Source organism: Pipistrellus hanaki (genome assembly GCF_964339955.1).
Source record: "Pipistrellus hanaki genome assembly, chromosome: 3".
Classification (NCBI taxonomy): Eukaryota; Metazoa; Chordata; class Mammalia; order Chiroptera; family Vespertilionidae; genus Pipistrellus; species Pipistrellus hanaki.
In genome coordinates, this window is record NC_140505.1 from 109,547,704 (window position 1) to 109,572,907 (window position 25,204).

The 25,204-nt window shown below is 41.5% G+C and overlaps 1 pseudogene across 1 annotated transcript; it reads right to left on the reverse strand.

Annotated features, from left to right (window-relative positions):
* Window positions 1–371: 371 nt before the first annotated feature.
* LOC311619625 (diamine acetyltransferase 1-like) lies at window positions 372–879 on the reverse strand (annotated as a pseudogene). Its single transcript has one exon. The product of its transcript is annotated as a diamine acetyltransferase 1-like (transcript).
* Window positions 880–25,204: the final 24,325 nt, after the last annotated feature.

A 25,204-nucleotide genomic window follows, 5' to 3' on the forward strand; every position in this document is an offset into this window, starting at 1 on the left:
CCTTTTATTTTATTTTTTTTAATCAAAGGGTAAGTTATTTTTTAAAAAAAGAATCAAAACAGAACTATAAGTACCAGTGTGTACATTGTACACATTTAAATGACTCACAAGAATGAAGTTTTTTCATATACATTAAGATTACACCACCATGTTATGTTATCAAAAGATGTTCAAGGATAAATCTGGCTCCAAACTGCATTGCCATCTTAAAGTACCACATTTCAAACATGCAAACAACACCACTGGTAATAAAGCTTTGGAATGGGTGCTCATTCTCTTACTTCACTACAAACATGATAGAAAGAAGGTTAATTGAGAATTTGCTCTAAAAAAAAAGGGGGGGGGGGAGGTGTACTCTACACCAGCACCCCTCACTCCTCCGCTGCCATTTTTAGCAAGTACGCCTTGTTGATCTTGAAGGCCTCCATCCCTCCTCGCTGGACAGATCAGAGGCACCTCATTTTTTGTAGAAGTTGATAGATGGTTTATTCCATTCTGCTACCAGGAAGTGCATGCTGCTGCAGTGACATTTCTTCATAACCTCGCGTAGATTCTTCAGAATTTCTGATCCTATCTCAAAGCCTCTAAAAGCACTCATTACGAAGAAGTCCTCAAGATCAAGAGTTTTCCATTCCATGGGTCATAGGTGAAACCGACAATGCTGGGTCCTTCCGGAGTGATGTGTTCCTTGGATACTTTTGCCACCAGGCAGTGGTAGAAAGGATGCTCTCCAAAACCATCCTCCAGCAGATCTTTTTCAGTTGTTATTACTTGTTCTTCCATATCTTCATATTTAGCCAGCTCCTTTGATCAGGCGCAGGATGCCACTGCAGTCGGCGGCGGTGTGGCAGGGCAGATCACAAAGTTAGCCATTTTCATCTTTTGCTTTTCTTCCCTTTGCAGACTAAGCTTCTGTACTTGAACAAGAGAAAGTGGTTCTTCATTCATTTCCTGGGAGCAGCCTCTTCTCAGTCAGGCTGGCACCATGACCCCCGGAAGCCTCCGTGAGCAACTGAAAGACGTGACCAGCGCAGGTGGGGAACTGCCCATCATCAATCCCTTTTAAAATGCTCTCTTCAGCCTTGTGTATTACATGTATATTAGAGGCCCGGAGCATGAAATTTGGGCACTTGGTGTGTGTGGGGGGAGGTCCCTCAGCCCACCCTTCCCCCTCTCACAGTCCAGGAGCCTCAAGGAATGTCCTACTGATGGCTTAGGCCCACTCCCTGTGGGCCTAAGCCAACAGTAGGCCTCCCTCTACAGAAGGCATTCTGGCTGATCAGGGAAAGGCACCACTCCCATCACCCCACTATTGTTGCTGCTGCTGGCCGCATCAGCCGCCAAGGTGTTTTCATCAACACAAACTCCAGTCCCTTCACCACGAAAAAATCACAACTTTCTTTAGACATTTTCAAGATGTGTCTTTCATAGGATATGACATTTCTTTCTTCCTTCCTCCTTCCCTCCCTCCTTCCCCCTCCCTCTTTCTTTCTTTCTTTCTTTCTTTCTTTCTTTCTTTCTTTCTTTCTTTCTTTCTTTCTTTCTTTCTTTCTTTCTTTCTTTCTTTCTTTTCTTCACCTGAGGGTATTTTTCCATTGGTTTTTAGAGAGAGGGGAAGAGAGAGGGGAAGATAGAGAGAAGCATCAATGTAAGAGGGACACTTCTATTGGTTGCCTCCTGCTTGAGCTCTAACCTGGGCCCGGGACAGGGAGGAGCCTACAACCTAGGTGCATGCCCTTGATCAGAATCAAACCTGGACCCTGCGGTCTGCAGGCAGAGGCTCTATCCACTGACCAAACCAGCTAGAGCAGGATATGACATTTCTTAGCCCCTCCAGCAGTGGACCTTTGTTTTTTCCTCCAAGAGTGAGGTGGAAAAACTCTAGATCACCTTCTTGGATTCTTATTAGGCAGGTTACCAAGAACACTGTGAGTGGCAGCTTACAGGGAGCTTAGCCAATGAGCAGTCAGAAAAGGTGTTTCCTCTGCAGCTCACATGCAGAGGCCCTCTCCCTCTCCAACTCCTCCTTTCCTCTCCCTCCCCCTCCTCCTCTCCCTCCTGCCCACTCTCTCTAAATAGCAGTGAAAAAATATCCTCTGGTGAATATTAAAAAACAAAACAAACAAAACAAAACAGAGAATAACAGGCCTCCTCCTTGAAAATGCTGAATATACAGGTCTGAAGGAGAGAATTCTTGGCTCTGAGAAGATCCCTAAATGAATTTCATTAACAGTATTTGGAAAATTAGCCTAAGCCACACCAATGATTCAAGTTTGTGTTTTTCTGTGTTCCAGGGAAGAATCAAATGATCTTATGTTTTATAGTGTCAAAACAAAATTTTGCATGTGTTAAATATATAATTCTTATTCAAATACATAATAGCAGATGCAAAAGTTCTGTTTAACTCAGTGAAGGGACTGGCAGGATGATAATGCTGTTCAAAGAAGATTGCCAAAGATGAAAGCCTGAAGTAAAACTACTAAATTAGATACAATCTGACTAATGTCCTATAGGACAATAAAATCATCACTTTTTGAATTGGTGTGTCCTCTAGACAGAAATTAGTTACATCTTTAAAACCCTAAAAATTCTTTTCAACTTCTCACTTTGCTGATCATTATATGTAACTTTCCAGGGCTGTAAAATGTCAAAGTATATGGAACTTATTTAATTGTAAATAGTGTTTCAGAGTTATGTGTTTCATAGAAAAGGAAATGATCATTTGTGGACCTCTAATACCCCAATTATAATGAAAGGACTTGCTGTCAGTATTTTATTCTGGGCCTGCGATTGGCCTTGGAGGCTGTGGGCGTGCCTCTCAGTGCCTGCAACTGGTCCAGGAGGCTGTGGGCGTGCTTCTCAGGGAGGCTGTGGGCAGGGACAGGCCCGCCTTTGCATCCCAGAGCCAGCGATGGTCCTGGCGATTGTGGGCGGGGCTGCTCTTGCTTCCTGGGCCTGTGGTCCCTGTAGGCTGCTTGGCACCGGTCCCAGGGACCCAGGATGCTTGGCGCCTCCTCACCCTCTGCTGCTCACTGCCTTTGTATATAAATTAATTGCCATCTTTTCAGGTAAATTTGCATACTCATTCTGATTGGCTGATTGGCATAGCAGAGGTACGGTCAATTTGCATCTTTCTCTTTTATTAGTGTAGATGTATGTGTGGGTATTGTGTATATATATGTGTATGGGCATGTATGTATGTACGTAAAATTATACCTATGTGTACCTAATGTGTAAAGAGTTACATGAAAAGATGGTCACTGAAATGTTAATAGTTGTTCTCTCAGAAAGGTGGATTTCAGGTGGCTTCTAATTTTTTCCTCAATATATTGTTTGATTTTTCTTTGGCAATGAATATTTTCAATTTATATCAGGAGGGAAAAGGCAATAGACTTCTCTTCATTATGGAAAGGAGAAATTGGTCAAATGCTTAAAAGTTGTATACCTAACTAGGGATATCCCATATATTATTCATAAACAGTAAAAACCTATAAAAATGTAAATGTCCAAAATTAGGATTTGGCTAAATAAATTATGATCAATCTATGAAAACACTGCAATATGTTGACATATAAAATATTCATTTTTTAGTGTTAATAAAAAGCAAAATTATTTAAAAGCACCTATAGTATACCATTTGGGAGAAAAATACATTTTATGTGTGTATATATACTTATATGTACATAATTATATACTTAAACACATAAAAATTACATATAAGTACTAAAACATATTAACAAGGTTCTTCTCTTGATGCCAGGCTTTTTATTTTATTATTTCTATTTTCTAACTTTTTTCTACTATATTACGTATGACTTATCTCAACAAAGAAAGTGTTGAACTTTCCATTATTCTACCCAAACTTAAGCTGGTTATTCTTCAGTCTTGAAGAGGAAGGGCAATTTTACCAGAGAATGGAACATTATTGGTAAGTCTATCTGGCACTCATTACTAGAAGTTTAGGTTGTCCTGAACTTTGCACCAATGAAATGAGATAGAATGTGTTTCTTATTTTCATTTTCCCCTTATTAAACTTTTGAACTGAGACCCCACAGAGATAAATATATTTTACAGCAGAACCCATTACACACATCTAATTCATTCTTAAGTAAACCCCAAGTTTCATAAAACAGTGTTCACTGATATTACATCTGAGAGGCCTGGTGCACAAAATTCGTTCATGGGGAGGGGGGTTGTGCCCCTCAGCCTGCACCTTTTCCAATCTGGGACCCCTCAAGGGCAGTCGGACATCCCTCTCACAATCCAGGACTGCTGGTTCCCAACTACTTGCCTGCCAGCCTGATCACCCCCTTACCACTCCCCTGCTCGGGACTAGTCACCCTTAACTGCCCTCCCCTGCAAGCCTGGTCCCTCCCCAACTGCCCTTCCCTGCAGGCCTGATCTCCTCAACTGCCCTCCTCTGCAGGCCTGGGTTCTCCCCAACTACCCTCCCCTGCAGGCCTGGTCCCTCCCAACTGCCCTCCCTGCTGGCCTAATAGCCCACAACTGCCCTCCCTTGCTGGCCATCTTGTGTTAACATGGGGCATCCATCTTTGACCACATGGGGGTGGCCATTTTGTGTGTTGGAGTGATGGTTAATTTGTATATCATTATTTTATGATACCTTCTGATATGTGCCTTGCATTCACCTCCCTTCATTTCTCCAGCATTTTTAAAGATGCTTGTTGTGACCAACCAGATCAATTCTGTGACTTACCAAATTGTGATCAGCAGACTGAAAACACTCAGAAGGTCAGCCACTGTTTTGTGTAGTTCCTTCAATGGGCAGTGCTCATCCGCAGCACAAGCACAGATCCAGACCCACCTCTTTAGCAAATCCACTGCCCCACTTCCCCCTTACCTTATCCATTCTCCCTCTCCTCCAATGACCACTCCTTCTCAGCTCATTCTTCCATTTCACTTTTATCTGATCTCTCAGTTTTAAATATATTTTTATTGATCTCAGAAAGGAAAGGAGAAGGAGAGAGATATATAAATATCAATGATGAGAGAGAATTATTGATTGGCTGCCTCCTGCACACTCCTACTGGGGATTGAGCTGGCAACCTAGGCATGTGCCCTCACCAGGAATCAAACCATGTCCTTCTGGTTCATAAGTCTATGCTCAACCACTGAGCCACACTGGCTGGGCTGATCTCTCAATTTTAGAGAGACAGAACAAAAAAGTATTTCCCAAATATAGTATACGCATCTACCCTGGGCCATGATGATTTTAGGGACATGCTGAAGAACATATTCTTCTTTTACTAATTATATCCTTTTTCCTAACAAGGGATGGTAGTTTTTGTTTTTAAAAAAATAATAATTAAAGCTAATAATAGTTCAATTTTATTGAACACTAACCACATATCAGCTTCTATATTAAGGACTTAACATGTATTTAAGTCTCCATTATAATCCTATGAAGCAGTTACTACTATTATTATCACTGTTTGATAGAAGAACAAATGGACACCGAGAGATTAAGAACTTTTGAAAGGGCACTCAGCTAGTTAGTGGAGGACCAGGAGGTATCACTCCTATAAAAAAATTCAACTATGGAAACAGCATGAATTCAAATCCTAATTCTAACAAGTTCTAGCTATGTGGTTGTAGGTGAGCTATTTAACCTAGTAGGGCCTTGGTTGCCTCATTGAATCTAACACATTACAATTTACTAAGAAAACATCAAAATTATAAATTGAGCCATTACTTATATGCTTTCTATACTATCTAATAAAAGAATAATGTGCAAATTGACCATCACACAAGATGGCTGCTCCCATGTGGACACAAGATGGCTGCCACAAGATGGCCAGCAGGGGAGGGCAGTTGGAGGCAAGCAGGCCAGCAGGGGAGGCAGTTGGGGGCAAGCAGGCTAGCAGGGAGGGCAGTTAGGAGGGACCAGGCCTGCAGGGGAGGACAGTTGAGGGGGGGACCCAGGCCTAAAAGGGGAGGGCAGTTGGGGGACCAAGCCTGCAGGGGAGGAGAGTTGGGGGGGAACAGGCCTGCAGGGGAGGGCAGTTGGGGGGGGAATAGGCCTGCAGGGAAGGGCAGTCGAGAGGGACCAGACCTATAGGGGAGGACAGTTGGGGGGACCCAGGCCTGCAGGATAGGACAGTTCAGGGGGACCAGGCTTACAGGGGAGGGCATTTAGGGGGATCAGGCCTGCAGGGGAGGGAAGTTGGGAGAACCAAGCCAGCAGGGGAGAACAGTTAGGGGAGACCAGGCCAGCAAGGGAGGGCAGTTAGGGTGACTGGGCCAGCAGAGGAGGGCAGTTGGGGGTAACCAGGCCTGCAGAGGAGGACAGTTAGGGGTGACCAGGCTGGTAGGGGAGGGCAGTTAGGGGTGACCAGGCCATCAGGGGAGCAGTTGGGCATCAATCAGGCTGGCAGGGAGTGGTTAAGGAATGATCAGGTTGGCAGGTAGAAGCAGTTAGGAGCAATCAGGCAGGCAGGCAGGTGAGCAGTTGGGAGCCAGCAGTTCTTGAGGGGGTTCCAGATTGGAGATGGTGCAGGCTGGGCTGAGGGACACTCCCTTCCCTGCTGCACGAATTTCATGCACCACACTTCTAGTTACTATATAAAGCATTCCGATAACAGAGAATGTTAAAATGTAAAAGAAAAAATGAACATCTTAGAGTCAGTGAAATATACTAACACTTCCTGCCTTGTAGGGTTGCCAAGAAGAGTAAATGAATCAAGTGTTTCTTCTGGTGCCTGGCCCACAGGCAGTCCTGAATAAAGGTTAGCGATTCCAGCTGCTAAAGTGATTGTGCCTGCTCATTGGATGAAGGAACTGAGATGCAGAGAGATTAAATTACTGTCCTCAGGTTGCCAGGTAGGGTTTGGTGGCACCCAGTTCTAGATGAGGTCTTGAACTCTTCTGCTGGCTCAGGCTGCCTCTCCCTGGGTTGGGTGAGGCCTGGCATCTGTGGAAAGACAGATCATTGCACTCCCACTTTGCTTCAGGTGCTTTCATGGAGAACTACGGATTAGTTCGGGCCCATCTGCTCCAAGGTCTCCCAGCAGGTTTGCCTTTCTGTTTCAAGAGTGCTGAGGGTCTTATCAATGTACCATACCTCACATCTTGGGGATGGGGTTGTCTAGACTTTCTGACTCAACCCAAATGACCAATACATAAATGCCCAATCTACTTAATGGTTTTATTTCCACTTCCACAGACACTTGGAAGTGGTCAGAAATAACCCAAACCCTACAATCTTTCACAGAGCTGAAGTAAGTTAAGTGGGTAGTGTTTCTCCATAATTCCTCATTTGAGCACTTAGCAGTGAAGTATGTCCCTCCCCTATTGCTCACAGAATAGATGTTAAAAAAAAAAAGACGGAAAAAGAAGCACTAAAATGTGGATTTTCACTCCCAGCCCCATAGAGAGCTACTGTTAATGCTCTTTCAAATGGACATTTCTTTCTTTCTTTCTTTCTTTCTTTCTTTCTCTCTCTCTCTCTCTCTCTCTCTCTCTCTCTCTCTCTCTCTCACACACACACACACACACACACACACACACACACACATACACACACACACACACACACACACACGTGCACACTCTCCATTTTCACCACTCACATAATTATTTTATTCACACAGTTTCTCCAATTTATATTTCAATTATTTTTGCTCCATAGCCACAGTTTTAAACATACACCAGAAATGGCATTTATGTCACTCTTGAAATAGGTTCTTTGGCAGGCAGTACCAAAAGGGCTAATTAGGTAATAGAAGACAGAGACACCGGCTCCTGGTTAATTCTGGGGTCTCTGACAGGCTGCCTTCAGAGGAACGTGGCCCTCTGAGAAGGTGGGTGCTGGGTGTGGTTAGCACACACCCCTTGCCTGCTGGCAAAGCCGCCTTGTAGCCAGAGCACTGGGGCTTGGGTGCTGCTCAGGGCAGATATCCTGACAGTGAACAAAGGTTAAACCTGTCACCTTTAATTGCAGCCTTTCCAGGTTATGGTTTTCTCTTGGGAGTGATTATGTGCTCAGAGAAAAGCTTTCCTCCTAGTTATCCTCTTTTGTTCTCAGTGAGAGCACAAATGTGAGACGGGATGAGCTTGTCACACATAAGCATTCTCCTGCCCCGTCATCATGACAGCACATCTCAGGGCACCTTGAGAGCTGAGTCATCCGGAGGGGGTGGGTGTGTGTATGAGGGGCGGGTGAGTGCGGCCCCCCCCCCCTTTCTCGCATTGAGAGTCTCCTTGGGAGTTCTGAATTATAATGTTTAAATCATGACCCTTGCTGAATGCCCTCCCTGCTTTCTCTCTGTCTGCATCCTCCCTCTGTGGCCCCGCTGCTGTCAGCTCTCCTTTGTTGTTGACTTGTTGACAGACGTCAGAGGCCCACAGGGAGCCAAGGAAGGACACACTCTCTCCTTCAAACCACAAGACAGGCCCTCCTCCCTTAGGTCTAGGCTCTTCTTAGAGTTGCATCTGAAGGCCTAGGTTCACTTGCACTGGTTCCTGCCCGGCCACTGACTGACATCTCTGTGGCCAGGGCGAGATTGCTCCCAACACCAGGGATCACTAAGGTTGGCCATCTCTTGGAGGAGAGGACCTGTGTCCTCCCCAAGCCCAGAAAGAGGGAGTCATATTTTTTCCAAGGAAAAGGAATAAGCAGCTGTTTTATAAATCCAAATTCAAAAGGCAGTTAGACCCAAAGGCCAACTTTTAGTCTCAACCCACAGTCACTATTTTAATGGGATATTTTCCAACTTCAAAATTCCAAAGATCCAATCTATCCCAGGAAACCCCACTTCATGTATATTTTGCAATGACTGAATAAAAGTTTGTTAAAACATATTTTTACCTAATGTGTTATTTGCATACTAGAGGCCCGATGCATGAAATCTGTGCAAGAGCAGGCCTTCTTTCCCCAGCTGCCACCACCGGCTTCCCTCTGGCACCCAAGACCTTGGCTTTCCTCGCAGCCCCTGCTTCATCCAGAAGGTCATCTGGTCTAATTAGCATATTATGCTTTTCTTATTATAGATTTACTCATTATCTAAAATTTTTCTACTCTGTAATTTTCATGGACTATTTAATGTCCTATTGATGTTATAACAGCCAAAATTAGCTGGGCTAAGCTGCAGTAGCAAACATCCCTAAAATCTCAGTGACTTTAAACAACAATTTTTTATTTCTTTCTCACTCTATTTGTCTACTAGAAGCCTAATGCATGACATTCATGCATTTGGGGGGGGGGGGGATGGGGTAGAGGGGATGGGTCCTACAGCTCACCCTTTTGCAGTCTAGGAGCCCTCGGGGGATGTCCGACTGCAGCTTAAGCCCTAGGGGAGTGAGCCTAAGCCGAAGTAAGACATCCTTAGCGCTGCCACGGAGGCAGGCCACTGTGCTCACCAGCTGTCAACTGGGCTTGTGGTTCCTGCCTTGAGCCCCCTGGTGCTTGGTGCTCATCATAGTGACTGGTCATTCTGCTGTTCAGTCGATTTGTATATTACCCTTTTAGTATATAGGATTGTGGGTCAGCTAGGGCTCCAGGAGGGCTCTTTTTCATATTACCATATTTTTCGGTGTATAAGACGACCCCCTAATTTTTACAGTTAAAACATAGGTTTAAGCCTATATTTGCTGTATAAGACTACCCCCCACTTCAAAGAAAAGACTTACTTTGCTGTCAAGATCTGCAGGTAATTTTTGTGCAATTTTGGTCTTTTGCCCCCGATTTTTTCATTTCAAAAGTCATCTTATACGCCGGAAAATACGGTATTCTCACTCTAGGACCCAGGCACAAGGAAAAGTAACCATACAAAATGACACACTGCCCAATGTGATTGCTAGTCAGGGCACAAGCCCAGGTTGTGGGCTTGATCCCGGGTAGGAGGTATGCAGGAGGCAGTCCATCCATGTTTCTTTCTCCCTCTCTCTTCCTCTCTCTAAAAATCAATTAAAAAAACATAATATTTAAAACTATATTAAAAAAATAAAATGATACACTAATCTTTAAAGCTTCTGCCTGGAAGCAACATGTTTTTACATTTCCTTGGCTAAAGGCAGTCACTTGGCCTCAACATAAAGCAGGCAAAGAAATGTAACCCTACCATGTGTCTAGAAGGAAACTTGGAAACATTTTGTGGGTAGTACTAATGACTACCATATATATATAAAAGCCTAAGTGACTGTCCAACTGTTTGACTGTCTGACCAGTAGCTATGATGCGCAATGATGACCAGAGGGCAGATGCTCAATACAGGAGCTGCTGAGCTGTGGTGACTTGGCAGCTGTGGTTCTCAGGTGACGCACCTGGAACCAGAGAGGAGGGAGGCCAATTCACCTGAAAACTGCCCTCTTGCAATCCGGGACCCTTCAGGGGATGTCAGAGAGCAGTTTCACCTGATCCCCACAGGCCAGGCTGAGGGAACCCACCTGTGCACAAATCTGTGCACCGTGCCTCTAGTATGGATATAACATAATAAACCAATACCTTATTTTTAGATATATATTCTTTTCCAAATTTTTCTTATGTTGACTAACCTTTTGGATGCATATTTCTTTAAATGTTCAAGGATTTCCAAAGATTTTTAGGTGCAAATGTTAATGAACCCAATCATTTTTACTGACTTTGTGCAAACCTTATATATCAAACCCCAAGCAGTGATATGAGTTTAGAGCTTGACCTCCAGCATTGCTCCAAGTAACAATCGTTCAAAGTAAAGTAGGTAAAAGAGTCATTCAAATCTACTTCTTAGATCTTCTAAGTATCTTTCCTCTGATGTCTGTTTTTTAATTAATAATTTCTCTTCTACAACTTTGTTTCGTAAAACTCCCAATGTTATCAGGTCCCACTAAAACTTCATCAGTTTGAAAATTATCCTTCAAGCTCTTGCCCTCTTGCATCTCTGCAATGTTTTGGAGGCCAAAATGAGCACATGTTGCTTCAGGTGCTGTTTCTCAATCTTTCCCGGGTGATCCCACATGGAAACTTGCACCTAGGTGCATATTACCTCTAGCTGTGGACAAGTCTGTCTACAATCTAATCATACCCTTCACTCACTTATATATCAGCTAATGGGCTAATGGAGCTAATAAATGACATTAGCTTGAGTAGATGGTTACTGTCCAAGGTAAATCAAGATACCCATGGAGATAATAACAGAAAACATCTTTGCAAAATCAAATTCAAGAACAATTGTTGTTTATCTATTGCAAACCAGTTGCCCAATTGGTTTCTATGTAAATATTAGCTGGATAGACTCAGTCAGTGGCTAGTATGGCTAAGTTGTCTCACCACAACACCAAGATGAGAGACAAAGTGGCACTACTTTCCGTGTGAAAAGTGCAGGTCACATTCAAACTATTGCTGTCCTCAATGAAACATCCATCATACCATTCTATGTACATGTAACAAACATGCATTTAATTACTTTTGTTATATCTTTTATAATTTAAGACCTCTTTAAAAAGTGAAGATCTTATAAGGGTATGGGATGTACAAGATAGTTTGAAGGGGGAGAGAGGTCTTGGGAGCCTCTGAGATGTGAGACAATTTTAGAAGAAGAAAAATTTGTTCTCTTGCACTTATGCATGTATGTGGAAGGGAGTAGGGGAGAGAAAAAGTATTCGTTTTTAAATGCATTTGAGAAATAATAAGATAAAACAAAGATAAACAAGATTCTTTATTTCAAGACTTCTCAGTGCCTTTAATATGCTATTATAATTGTAAAATTTCAGGGGGGTACTTAGTGTTTATTAATATAAATGACCACAGTATTTTTTAAAATAAAGAAACAAAATATAATTAATATAGAAGCAGGTGTTTTGCAAATGTATTTTCTGTTCTAATTCTCTATGAAACCTTCCTACAAAGTTTATTCAGTATCTCTTTTATTTTGATATCATCTCATAGTCTTTTCTATACAAACCTAACTACTCAAAGAGTGGAAGACTCGGAGTTTCTGGAATAGGTGATTATCATCAGACAGGGCTGGGTCTTTCTTACAACAAATTTTAAATGAAATAAGGGGAAAAGAAGAAAAGTGAAGATCTTATAAGGGTACGGGATGTACAGAATAGTTTGAAGGGGCAGTTGAGCACGGAAATAGGGGAAGAGAGATCTTGGGAATCTTTGAGATGTGAGACAATTTTAGAAGGAGAAAAATGAGGAAAAGAAAATTTAAGAAATTATGTTGTGAATTATGAATTGGATCTTCTTTACTAGTCTTTGAGAAATGCAAGAAAGGGAAAGACAGTGATTATGCCTAGTTATTGGACTGTGTTTCTTTCAACGTTCATCATGTTGAGACTCGCCACCTGAGGCCCGGGACTTATTCAGGTTACAACAGAACATTTCCACACCAGCATTCCATAAATACTACAATAGTATCTTTAGAGAATTGCTGACAACACTGCTCTTCAACCAGGAACAGAGATAAGGAATTAAGAAAAATACCTATTGCTTTTGGCCCAATGGTTTTTTAAGGTTTACAGAACAAAGATTAGAAACAAGGGCATTTTTTTTTAAATTGAAACTATTGAAATAAAACTAAGAATAAATGTTTGAGATGAATGTTACATTTTAGAAATTTATATCATAAAACAACAGAGCAAATATTTTTACAATTGTGTTGCTTTGATCAAAACAAATTTGTCAATTCAGATAAAACTGTTAACTCCACTTTGAATTTGAATATTAACAGTTCATACTATTTCATCAGCTTGTTAGGGTTAAATGGATTAATATATGTAAAAAACTTAGAACAGGAACTATCATGTAGTTAGAGCTCCGTACATTTAGTTATCATTTTTATAACCAAACTTCATCACTTGAAAACACATTTTATGCCCTGATAGGTGGCTCAGTTGGTTGGAGCATTGTCCCATATACCAAAAAAGGTGTGAGTTCAATCTGATCAGGGCTTATATGGGAGGTAACTGGTCAATGTTTCTCTCTCCATTTCTTCCACTCCTCCTCTCTCTTCCTCCCCCTTTCCTCTAGCTCTAAAAATCAATGAAAGCATACGACTAGAAGTCCTAGCCACAGATTTCAGACAAGAAGAAAATAAATTAGAGGCATCCCAATTGTAAAGAAAGAAGAAAAATTGTCATTATTCACAGATGATATATTACACATAGAAAACCCTAAAGATGCTACCAAAAAACTACTGGATTTAATAAATAAATTGGCAAAGTAGCAGGATACAAATTTAATATAAAAAAATCAATGGCATTTTTATACACCAAAAATGAACTCTCAGAAAGAAAAACTTAAAAAATAATATCATTTTCCATTGCAATAAAAGAAATAAGATACCTAGCAATAAATGTAGCTAATGAGATAAAAGACCTTTACTCAGAAAACTATAGGACACTGAAGAAAGTAATAGAGGAAATACGAACAATTGGAAGCATATACCATGTTCATGGATTGAAAAAATTAACATAATTAAAATGTCCATACTACACAAAGAAATCTATAGATTACACAATTCCTATTAAAATACTATTAGCATATTTCACAGACCTAGAACAAATATTCCAAAAATTTATATGGAACCAAAAAAGACCCCAAATAGCTAGCTATAACAATCTTTTTTTTATTATTACTTTTTAAAGGAACATCTTTGCCATTTATTTTTATTATTTTTTATATGTTTATTGATTTTTTACAGAGAGGAAGGGAGAGGGATAGAAAGTCAGAAACATTGATAAGAGAGAGAGACATTGATCAACTGCTTCTTGCATCCCCCCCCCCACACACACACACACACACTGGGGATGTGCCCACAACTAAGGTACATGCCCTTGACTGGAATTGAACCTGGGACCTTTTAGTCTGAAAGCTGACACTCTATCGACTGAGCCAAACTGGTTTCGGCAGCTATAACAATCTTAAGGAAGAACAAAGTTTGAGGGATCAAAATACCAGATATCAAACTATATTACAAAGCCACTGTAATCAAAACAGCCTGATACTGGCACAAGAACAGGCATAGATCAATAGAATAGACCAGAGACACCAAACACCAGCCCACACCCTTATGGTCAATTAATATTAGATAAAGGAGGCAAGATCATAAAATGGAGTAAAGACAACCTTTAATAAATGTTGCTGGGGAAATTGGCTGGGTACATGCAAAAAAACAAAAAATGAAACTAGAACATCAACTTATACCAAATATAAGAATAAACTAAAAAAGTTTAAAAGACTTAAATGTAAGTTGTGAAACCATAAAAATCTTAAAGAAAACATACGCAGTAAAATCTCAGACATCTCACATGGTAGAATTTTTGCTGATACATCTCTTAGGGCAAGAGAAATAAATTAAAAATAAACAAATGGGACTACATCTAACTAAAAAGCTTCTGCATAGCGAAAGAAACCATTAACAAATGAAAAGGGAACCCACTCTATGGGAGAACATATTTGCCAAATGATACACCTGATAAGGGGTTCATTTCCAAAATATATAAAGAACATATGCAACTCAACAAATGGAAGACAAAAAATCCAATTTTAAAAAATGGACAAAGGACCTGAATAGACATATCTCCAAGGAGGACATACAGATGGCCAATAGACATATGAAAAAATATTTAACATCACTAGTCATCAGAGAGAAGCAAATTAAAACTACAATGAGGTATCACTTCACACCTGCCAGAATGGGTTCCATCTATAAATCAGCAAACAACAAATGCTGGTGAGGATGTGGGGAAAAGAGGGTCCTAGTACATTGTTGGTGGGGATGCAGACTGGTGCAGCCACTGTGGAAACAGTATGAGTGTCCTCAAAAAACTAAAACTGGAACTGCTGTTTGACCCAGTAATGCCACTTCTAGGAATATATATCCTTAAGAATCCTAAAACACCAATCAGAAAGAATATATGCACACCTATGTTCATAGAAATGTTATTTATAATAGCTAAGATCTGGGAACAGCCTAAATGCCATCAGTAGATAAGTGGATGAAAGAGCTGTGGTACATTTTCACCATGAAATACTATGCAGCAGTAAAAAAGAAGAATCCCTTACCCTTAGATACAGCATGGATTGACCTGGAGATTATTATGCTAAGCAAAATAAGCCAGTCAGAGAAAGACAAGTATCACATGATCCCATTTCTATGTGAAATTTAATGAATAAAATAAATTGGTGAACAAAATAGGTCCAGATACATGAAACATGGAACAGACTGACATCTCAGAGACAAGGGGAACGTGGAGTGGGAAGAAATCACCCAAAGAACTTATCATAATAATAAAATGGAAATATGCTAATTAGACCAGATCTCATTCCGGACCTCATTCTGGACATCCTTCCAGATGAAGACGGGACCAGAGTGAAGCCAGAGACCTGGGTGTCATAGGGAAGCTGGTACAAGCAGCTGGGTGAAGGAAGGCCTACTCTTGCACAAATTTCGTGCATCAAGCCTCTAGTACGCATATAAGCATAACCCATGGACACAGACAATAGTGTGGTGAAGACCTGGGGTGGGGCAGAAGCCGGATGCAGGAAGGTAAGGGGGAAAATAGGAAGACTCCTGTAATACTCTCAACAGGAAATATAAATTTAAAAAATAATAAAATAATATAAAACAAGCTTTCTTGAATTTTCTGCAGTGCATCTGAAATTGGGATGGTGTGGCACAAATTGTTTGGTAGGATTTTTTTCATTCTTAGTGGTAAATAAAATAAGAATGTTTTAATTCAATAGAATTTTATTATTTGCTTTTTTTCCTTCACTTTTAGATATACTGTATTTTTCTACTTCACAAGTGATTACCTTTCTCTTTACACACTGATAGTCAAATATATACCTCATATATTAGAAGAAAACAAAATACATCTACCCTCTTAACTCTACCCCTAAGAGACCTGTCATGGTAAAAAATAATGGTTGATAAGGAAGGTTTCAGGTGATTATTATATCACCCATTTATTATATCTTGATAAAGGATTTGGAAAACAACAACAAGTTAATCAGAAGAGAGACATCAAGGCAAGGACAATAAGGAAGAGAAGACTTGGTGTTAATAATGAGCCTTGTAAACTACAAAGATATTTTCTTAACCAAAAATCCATGTAATCATATGGCTGGATTTGTTAATAATCTTTTCCCCCTGAACAACTGTAGTAGAAGCTTTACATACATGAATCTGTATCAATAGAGGTTGGTGACAAGCAGCAGGAACCAACTCTTGCCAACTTAAGCAGCAAGGGAAATTCAGGTACCAAATTCAGAAGTGGCTGGAGAACCAAGCTTGGCACCAGGGCAACCGATGGGTCTTTTGCTGCCGGGAACCTCTGGCTTTCTTTCCTGGAGCTACTGACAGATGAAATGGGTTTACTTTTTCAGTCTGTTTGTTATTCTGCTCAAGATTGAAAATGTGAAGAATGAGCTCATGAATGCCCTGGGTCATGTGCCTGCTCCTTAGTTGAGGGAGAGCAGGGCACTTTGATTACAGTCTTACCAAGCTATCTCCCATGGGGAGAAATGAATCTTAAAAGGAAGCAGGCGGTATTGTTAAGGGAATATGGACTAGATGTTGTCCTGCCAAAATCCAACAAATATTCACTAACAAGTTGAATAATAACAACCAGCAGAGGTCATCCGAGCATGCTAAGTTCCACAGCCATCATGAAAGTCCCTTGCAAACTGGTAAGAACCATAAACACACCTTACTGTCCTTGTATTCCAGAAAACATCATAGGCCTATAAGTAATGAGGACTTGCAGGCAGCATGGGTGAGCCAAATACCATCCAGCCCAACATACTGCCAACATTCACACCCCACATGGAGCACTGCACAGGTGAAACTGCAGGCCACACCACAAGGGAAAGCACTTCCCGAGGGCACTCCTGGATTCCTCCTTTGTCCTCGATGCACTTGCCCAGCAATGAGCACTGCATAATCCTACAGGTCTATCTTCTTAGCTCATGTTAAATGTATCTAAATTTGTTTTCATGCACAAGATTAATTATAGCTGGTATCTTGACTTACACCTTATGATTCATTGTGTGCACGCAAACAATCTTAGCTGTTCCCAAGGTTGCATGAGTCAACTTGGTCATTAACTTGGATGAATGCCAGCTGGCCTTGTTTCCATGACTTGGCTTTCTGGTATTTTCTTCTGCTCCCCAGGGTGCCACTTCCTCCTTCCTGACTCACCTTTACCTCCTTGCCTTTGCTTTGGTATCCCTACTGACTGCACAGAAAAATGCCTACTCAGGGGGCACATGTCCCCTGCTGCAGAGAAAAACAAACCAAAGGAGAACCGCTGAGCTTGTCACTTGCTTTCTTGACAGGAGCAAGACATTCATTTTTGCAAAGGCAGCTGCGGCAAGAACTCGGACCCTCAGGCTTAGCAGGAACAGGGAGAAACCAAGGCTTCCTGGGGATCTAATCTGCAAAGGTCTCTGGGTGGGGTCCTTCGTGTTTCCACCTGCCACTGTAAGGGCTGCTTTATTATTAGTGCATGTATTGAGGGCTACCCTTTCCACTCTGGCTTAAATACAATATAAACGACATCTGGAGAGATACCAATAATTTAAAGGAAATTTGCCAGGTCACTATTTTTGTCTAAAACTGGTATAGGAGACTAAGAGAAACTACAGAAATTTCTTGCTCAGTGCAACATTTCAACATAGGATCAGACAGTATTACTTGGACGTACATTTATTCTATTTATGCAGTAATGCATAGTACATGCACGGCTCTGTTAATGGCTGCACAGAGGCAGGTTTGACAGTTCTGAGAAGTGTTTCCACAAGCTTAGTTGTGAAGCATTTGCCTTGTCCCAACTTGCACTCTGCAACCTGCCTTGCTTCCCACCCTCTGGCTCCTAAGCTCCTGCTTTTCCATTTGTGACCTGGCCTCACTCCTAGATCTCACACCTGGCACCGGTTTTCTAATTACAGCCTTTTACTGCCTTTCTTGATGAGAGTTTAGATTTTCCTTCTGGCCTTGTTTCCAGCACCTTCAAAGTCTCTGACCTTACGAACAGTGTCTGCCTCAACTCGGCGAGCAGAACCCAGGCATTTACTAGTAATGGAAAAACAAAACAAGAATGAGGAAATTATGGTCTGTTTTTTAAAAATAGGGTCTTCATATATTGAACAACACGATTTTGGTGCACATAACGAATGTTCAGAGATGGAGGACTCTTAAAGCCCAAGTGTGCAGGCTAGGGCAATAAGTTAGAAAAGGATTCTACAGTTTCGCTCAGGCTGAGCAGGAAAGAGTAACTAGATTAGTGAGATTGGCCTAGAGCAAGGCAACATACATTTGCTGTCTCTGCTGTAAGAAAAGGCCCACCAACTCTCTTTTCTTAAAGTATTTTTTTACCCATTTCTTTCTATTTTCACACTTATTGCCATCCCAACACAGCTCTCACCAGTCCTTTGTTTTGCTAGCCCATTCCATCTTCCATCTGCAAATTGCTTGGCAGAAACGGATATAGACAAATTCTCTCCATTGGCAAGTGGTATTGGACATAGTTTTCTGTTGCTCTCGATACAGATGCCTATTGGAATTTGGAAGGATGGGGGGACAGATGTTCTGACTTCTTGGTCCCTTCTCAGGAGAGATACGAAGTCACTGATTCTGCCATTGTGACCTTCTGCCCATGTGAGCGAATTCTCAATGACCCTGACTCAGCCCCTCTGCCTCCCACCAGTTTATGTCATTATTTTGCCACCTTTGGGAACTAAGTCTTGCCATTTTGTCATATATATATATATATATATATATATATATATATTTTTTTGCCAAACTACAGGATCATTTTAACTTGTTTCTCTGAAAATATCCTGTCTTTCTCTAATCCATTCTGTATAGAGCCCAATTATCTCCTTAAATAATGATTTTAATTTTTTAGTTGAATTTATTGGGGAAACATTGGTTAATAACATTATATAAATTTCTGGTGTGCAACTTTATAGCACATCACCCAAAGTCTAGCTCCTTCCATTACATATTCTTGATCCCCTTTACCCACTTCTTCCTCCCCCCACCTCCTTCCCATCTGGTAACTGCCATTCTGTTGTTTGTATCTATGAGTTTGTTTGTTGCTTTTTGTTTTATATTTTACACTAGAGGCCCAACGCATGAAGTTAATGCAAGGGACTCGGCTCTCGAAGCCCCGGCTTTGTCTGGAAGGTCATCTGGAAGGATGTCCAGAAGGTCGTTTGGCTGTCCAGTCTAATTAGCATATTATGCTTTTATTATTATAGATATGAGTGAAATCATATGATTCTTGTCCTTTTGCACCTGCCATTTCATTTAGTATGATACTCTCAAGATCCATCCATGTTGTTAGGTTTTTTTATGGCTAAGTAGTATTCCAACATCTTTTTTATCCAGTAATCCATTGAAGGTACACTTAGGTTATTTCCATGTCTTGACTATTGTGTATAATGCTGCAATGAACTTAGGAACACACATATCTATGAATAAGTGTTTTTAAATTTTGGGGGTAAATATTCAGAAAAGGAATTACTGAGACATATAGTAGCTCTATTCATAATTTTTTTAGGAACCTCCATACTGTTTTCCATAGTGGCTGCACCAATTTACATTTCCACCAGCAGTGGACAAGGGTTCCCTTTTCTCCACATCCTCTCCAACATGAATTAGAAGAATTAACATTATTAAAATGGCCACATTACCTAAAGCAATATACAGATTTAATGCAATCCTCATCAAAATCCCAATGGCATTTTTTTAATAAAAATTGAATTTAAAAATCCTCAAATTTGTATGGAATCACAAGACCCTGAATACCCAAAGCAATCCTGATAAAAAAGAAGAGAGACAGAGGCATTGTACTATCTGACTTCAAATTATTCTAAAGCTACAATAACCAAAGCAGTATGGTATTGGCAGAAAAACAGACACGCAGACTAATGGAACAGAACTGAGCTCCCAAAAATAAACTCACACACATGTGGGCAACTAATTTTCTGTGGATGGAGAAAGGAAAGTCTCTTTAATAAACAGTGGTAGGAAAACTGAAAAGCCACATGCAAAAGAATGAAACTAGACTGCCATCTGACTCCATACAGAAAAATTAACTCAAAATGAATTTCTTTTTCAATCACTTCTCTCCCAGGCACTATTCTCACCTGCAACAATACACTGATTTCCTCCACTGCATTACCTCAGCAGGTTATTTAAGAGGAAACAAAACTGACTAAACAATTTAGAGGCAGTGGGTAAAAGTACTCTAGAGTCCAGGATCAGGAGGTTCTGGATTTATATTTTCTCTCTTGCCAACAAACGAGGTGACTTTGATCAAGATATTTCATTTTTCTGAGTTCCAATTTCTCCAGTAAAGAAATTTAAAAATATTTTTGTGTCTAAAATTCTATGATATCTCTTCAAGTGAATTTATATTTTTGGGAGAGATGCTTTTATCTTTGAAGATTTCCCTGCAGGACCCTCTGGTCACCTAAGGTGCACAATCTATCCTCGGGCGTGCAAATAGCTTTCCTGCCTCTTTCTTTTCTGAGTCATATTCTCCTTCCCTCTCCACCTGTCTAAATGCCACCCCTCCTACAAATTCAATGTGGAGTTCTTTTCCTTTGAGTCCAATTACACTTGCTGTTTATACCTTGACTAATTGAACAAGCCAGTGTCTTTGGGGCAGGAAGTGAGTCTATATAGATTGATTGCTAATCTGAAAGAATTGATTCCCAGTGGTAGAATTTGAGCAACTTGACAGACTAGTAAGGGAGCTATTTGAGAGGCCAGCATACTCCTATATCCTCCTCAATCATATATATATATATATATATATATATATATATATATATATATATATATATACACACACACACACACACACACACACACACAAGATTGGCCTTGTAAGTCCCCTGTCTGGGCAAGAGTGACAGAGCACTTTGCAACACTCCCAGAACAGTGGGATAGGCTCAGCCCTGTCTACCATATCACCATCCATTCCATACATATTTATTGAGTACTAACTTGGTACCAGCCACTGTGCTAAATGCTTTTACATGAATCATCTCATTTGACCTTCATTGTAATCTTAGAGTTACTATTATTGTTCCTACTTTACAAATGATGAAACAGAACCTAGAGGATTTAAGTTACTAGCCCAAGGTTACTATGAATAATGAAGCCAAGAGTCAAATCCAGGCTGTCTGAGGCTAGAACCTGAGCCATTAGCCAGGATATCAGACAGCTCCTTACAGTAGACACAGACTTGCCCCTCTTGGAGCAAAGAGCTCAGGAGGAGAGAGATTCCTGTCATCTGAATGCAGCCAGATGCCATAGGGAAAGTACAAGGTACTGTGCACACACAGCAGGGCCAAGGAAAGTGTCCTGAGAAGTGATACATATGTGGTGTTTTCCCAGAGGACCTGAGTGAACCAGAGAGGCAGAGTGTTCTCCATATGGAAGACACAGCGGAAGCCCAGAAACCAGTGAAAGAGGAAAGAGCATGGCTTATTTGCATAAGTGCAAGCAGTTTCTTATAACTGCAGGAGAGAGGGCAGTTGGATAAATGAGAAGGAGGAGGTTATCTAGGGCCATTGCATAAAGGGCCTTGTTCTAGTATACTCGTACAATGAATGTGGGCTTTTGTGCGAGAGTTATGGGAGCCACTGCAGGATTGTTAAGCAGGTAATGAGATGATCAGATTTGTGCATTACAAAGCACAAAAGGATGTTTTGCTATGTAGAAAATGGATGTAGCAGCCCCCTTCCTCCTTCTTAACAGAACTCCCAGCTTATTCTGAGTGGTCACATATATTAGGGGATTCTCTTGGAGGCTTCTAGATCTGACTTTCCTCATGCTTAAGAGACCAGATAGCGTTTCTTATCTCCCACATTGCAGGAACTGGATATGACATCAGAAACGAGCTTGGTTATCAGCCTACTAGCCTGAGGTGGAAGCTACCACACGGGGGAGTTTGAGACTAAGAGATGCAGAGGGAAGTGGTTCCGAGCTCTGTAATTTGCCAGGTCGGGTTTCTTTCCTGCCATTGCTGCTACAGAGAAGCCTAGAGGAAAGGCTTGCTGCCACCGCACAAAAGCTCACTCTTGTCCATTGGCTGGGATGTCCCCCTTGCCTTTCCAGATTCACTCTTCGTCTTTCTCCTCTCTGTTGCAGGATGAATGAGGCTGACCTCTGGGGACTGCATCAACAGACTCATCTTCCTTGCAGCTTCCAGGTGGGGTGGGCAATGGGAGCACCAGCACGAAGTCAGAGAGAAGAGAACAGTGAAGCAAGAGTACTGATTCCTTCAGCCCCTTCAGCCGGGGGGCCCTACAGAGGACTGTGTGTGTTGGGCAGTTTCCAGCTCCTCTGACGCAGCCTCCCTCTCTCAGGCACTGAATTCTAGTAACTACTCCCTCCAGCCTGAAATGGGGAACACTGCCTCACTGGCCTGGAGCAACTATCCACTTCCTCCTGTTTTCTCCAAACTCTGCCCATACCTTTGAAAAGAATTTCTATTCAGAGTGTCCTAATATGAGTGTGTCATCACTTTCCTGCTGGGATCCTGTCTATAGACACTCTTCATGGTGTCACCTGAAGCATTTGAGAGGCAGATGCCAAGACAGACCAGGTGTGTAGGAAACGTGATGGAAATCTGGAAATCGGACCGTGAGTAAAGGAGAATGATGGAAACAGTCTAGACCACCATGCACTAAGGCAGGTTTGGCAAGGCCGCTAAGAGTTCTCAAGCCAGTCAGAGGTCAGAGTAGTCCCAGGTCTCCTGTGAAAAGGCCTGCCTTACATTTCTGCCATGCTTAGTCTGTAGTGGGGAGCAGTTCACGAGAAGTGGGGCTTCTGTCTGAATGAGGTGCTGGGTTTGAGAGCACAGCTACCTCCCATGGTTAAAGATCTGTGAGGCACATTCTTGTGGTCACCACACGCATCCAATGTGTTTAGCACCATTTAAAGCTTGTGTGTATCCCCCTCCTGACACCAAGACCCTAATGTTTACCTTGCTGTATCTATTTCCCCCTCAAAGAGTTGTGTTACAGTTCAAAATGTGACTTCTCACCCAAATGTCAATGCCAGGATACCCCACCAGGGAAAGGCTGTTTGGGTACCTCCCACATGGCCTTGGAAGGTGTCCATTTACAAACTTAACAAATGTACAATTATCATCAGTCACATAGTCTGGTAAACTCAAAACTTGATTTTGTCACATATCATACAGTTAATTTACCAGGGTAAGCTCATGCTAATCATGTTCAAGAGGCTGATATAAAAAAGAAAAAAAGAGAGAATGCCAACTTATTCACTTTTTATGAGAAACCACTTTTCAAAGGACCACAACTATCTGGAATCTCTAGGATTAGTACATTACTTCCTTGAAAAAGCTAGATAATAGCCCAGCTGGGATGGCTTAGTTGGTTGAGTGTCATCCTGTACACTAAAGGGTTGCCTGTTTGATTCCCAGTAAGGGCACATACCTGGGTTGTGGGTTTGATCCTCACTCAGTAGGGGAGTATACAGAAAGCAACTCAATTGATATTTTTCTCTCTCATCGATGTTTCTATTATAGCTCTCAATCCCTCTCTCTTCCTCTCTGTAAAAAATCAATAAAATATATATATTTTTTTTAAAAAAAGGATTTAAAAAAAAAAGAAGAAGAAGAAGAAAGAAAGAAAACAAAAAACTGAGTGTGACATCAGCCTAGGGAAATTAGATAAATCAAAAGTTTACAGCTATGGGCAAGCTGGCCTAATGCATCATAGTCTCATACAGAGATACTCTTGCAGGTAGGATGTGAATTCTCAAAACAATGGCTACACTCTACATATGGCTACCCATTAAAAGTGATACTGGCTCAGCGGATAGAGCATCGGCCTGCAGACTGAAAGATCCCAGGTTTGAATCCGGTCAAGGGCATGTACCTTGGTTGCGGGCACATCCCCAGTAGGGGGTATGCAAGAGGCAGCTGATCGATGTTTCTCTCTCATCGATGTTTCTGGCTTTCTATCCCTCTCGCTTCCTCTCTGTAAAAACTCAATAAAATGTTTTAAATTTTTTTAAAAAATAAATAAAAGTGGTACTGCATACTCAGAATCCATTGGCAAAGGCTCCTTCTCCCCTGGACAGAGTTTGAACAAACACTATTTCCGTGCCTGTCTTTTTTCTGTTTCCATGGTTGACCATTACTACTACCACTTCTCTTTACAACATCACTTCCCGTGCCCAACCAGCCCAAGAGCCTTGGAAGCCATCCTGTCTTTTTCTACTGACCTTTTATAGCAAATCCAGTATATATTGGTTTTCAAGCTTAATGCTCATGAAGTCAGTCCTGTTTTTTTCCATTTCTAAATTTTGGGGCTTCTAAATACCAACAATAGTTAAATACTATTGACAAAGTTTCTTTTCAGGGCCCTGCACTACAAATAGGAGCATTTTCATTGTGGCTGAAGGCAGCCTCCAACTGTATTTCCTTTCCCCACTAATGGAGTCCCAGTGGCTCCTTTTCGTAGTGGTGATTGGGAAGAACCATCTGGAAACCCTAGCCCTTTCTGATTCTTTGCCTATTCGAAGGAGTTTTATCACATCCAATTCTGCAGCCAAGCAATTCTGCAGGCAGACTCCTGCCTCCAAGAAGCCTCCCCAGCCCTCCTCTTGGCATAGAGAGATCCCTTCTCCCAATTTGGAAAATGGCCTGAGCCATGATGCCAACTCTCCTGAGGCAGATGCAGATGGTAGACACATGCACTTTTTGGTCTTTCTCAGGTCAGACTGTCCTCCTCAAACTTAGTTCACATTGTTCTTGTCATCCTTAATCTACTTCACCAGGCTGTTAATAATGTGCATCTAATTCTCCCATTCCACTTTCTGAGAAGGCAGCAAAATGAGCCTCACCCCCTTGTCCCACCATGATCTCTGTGTATCTATTACAAGTCCACATCCACCAGCTAGAGGGGCGTTTCCCAGTCCAGTTCTCTGCCTCCTCCAACTAAGAACCTACAGTGAAAGCCACAAGACTCATGTGTTTCCAGTCAACTGTGGGTAGAACAGGGATAAAGTTCTGAGAGTCAGGAAACCCAACTTTTAGGTTGGTTTGTCCTGAGCTAACTCAGCAGCCTTGAACAAAACATTTAATCTTTCTGGAACACTGCTGCCCCTCCTTTTAAAACAGCAATGCTGACATTGGGCCCCACAGGCCTCCAAGAGCTGTTCAGAGGGAAAGTATGATAATGGATGTGAAAGTGCCATAGGAGACA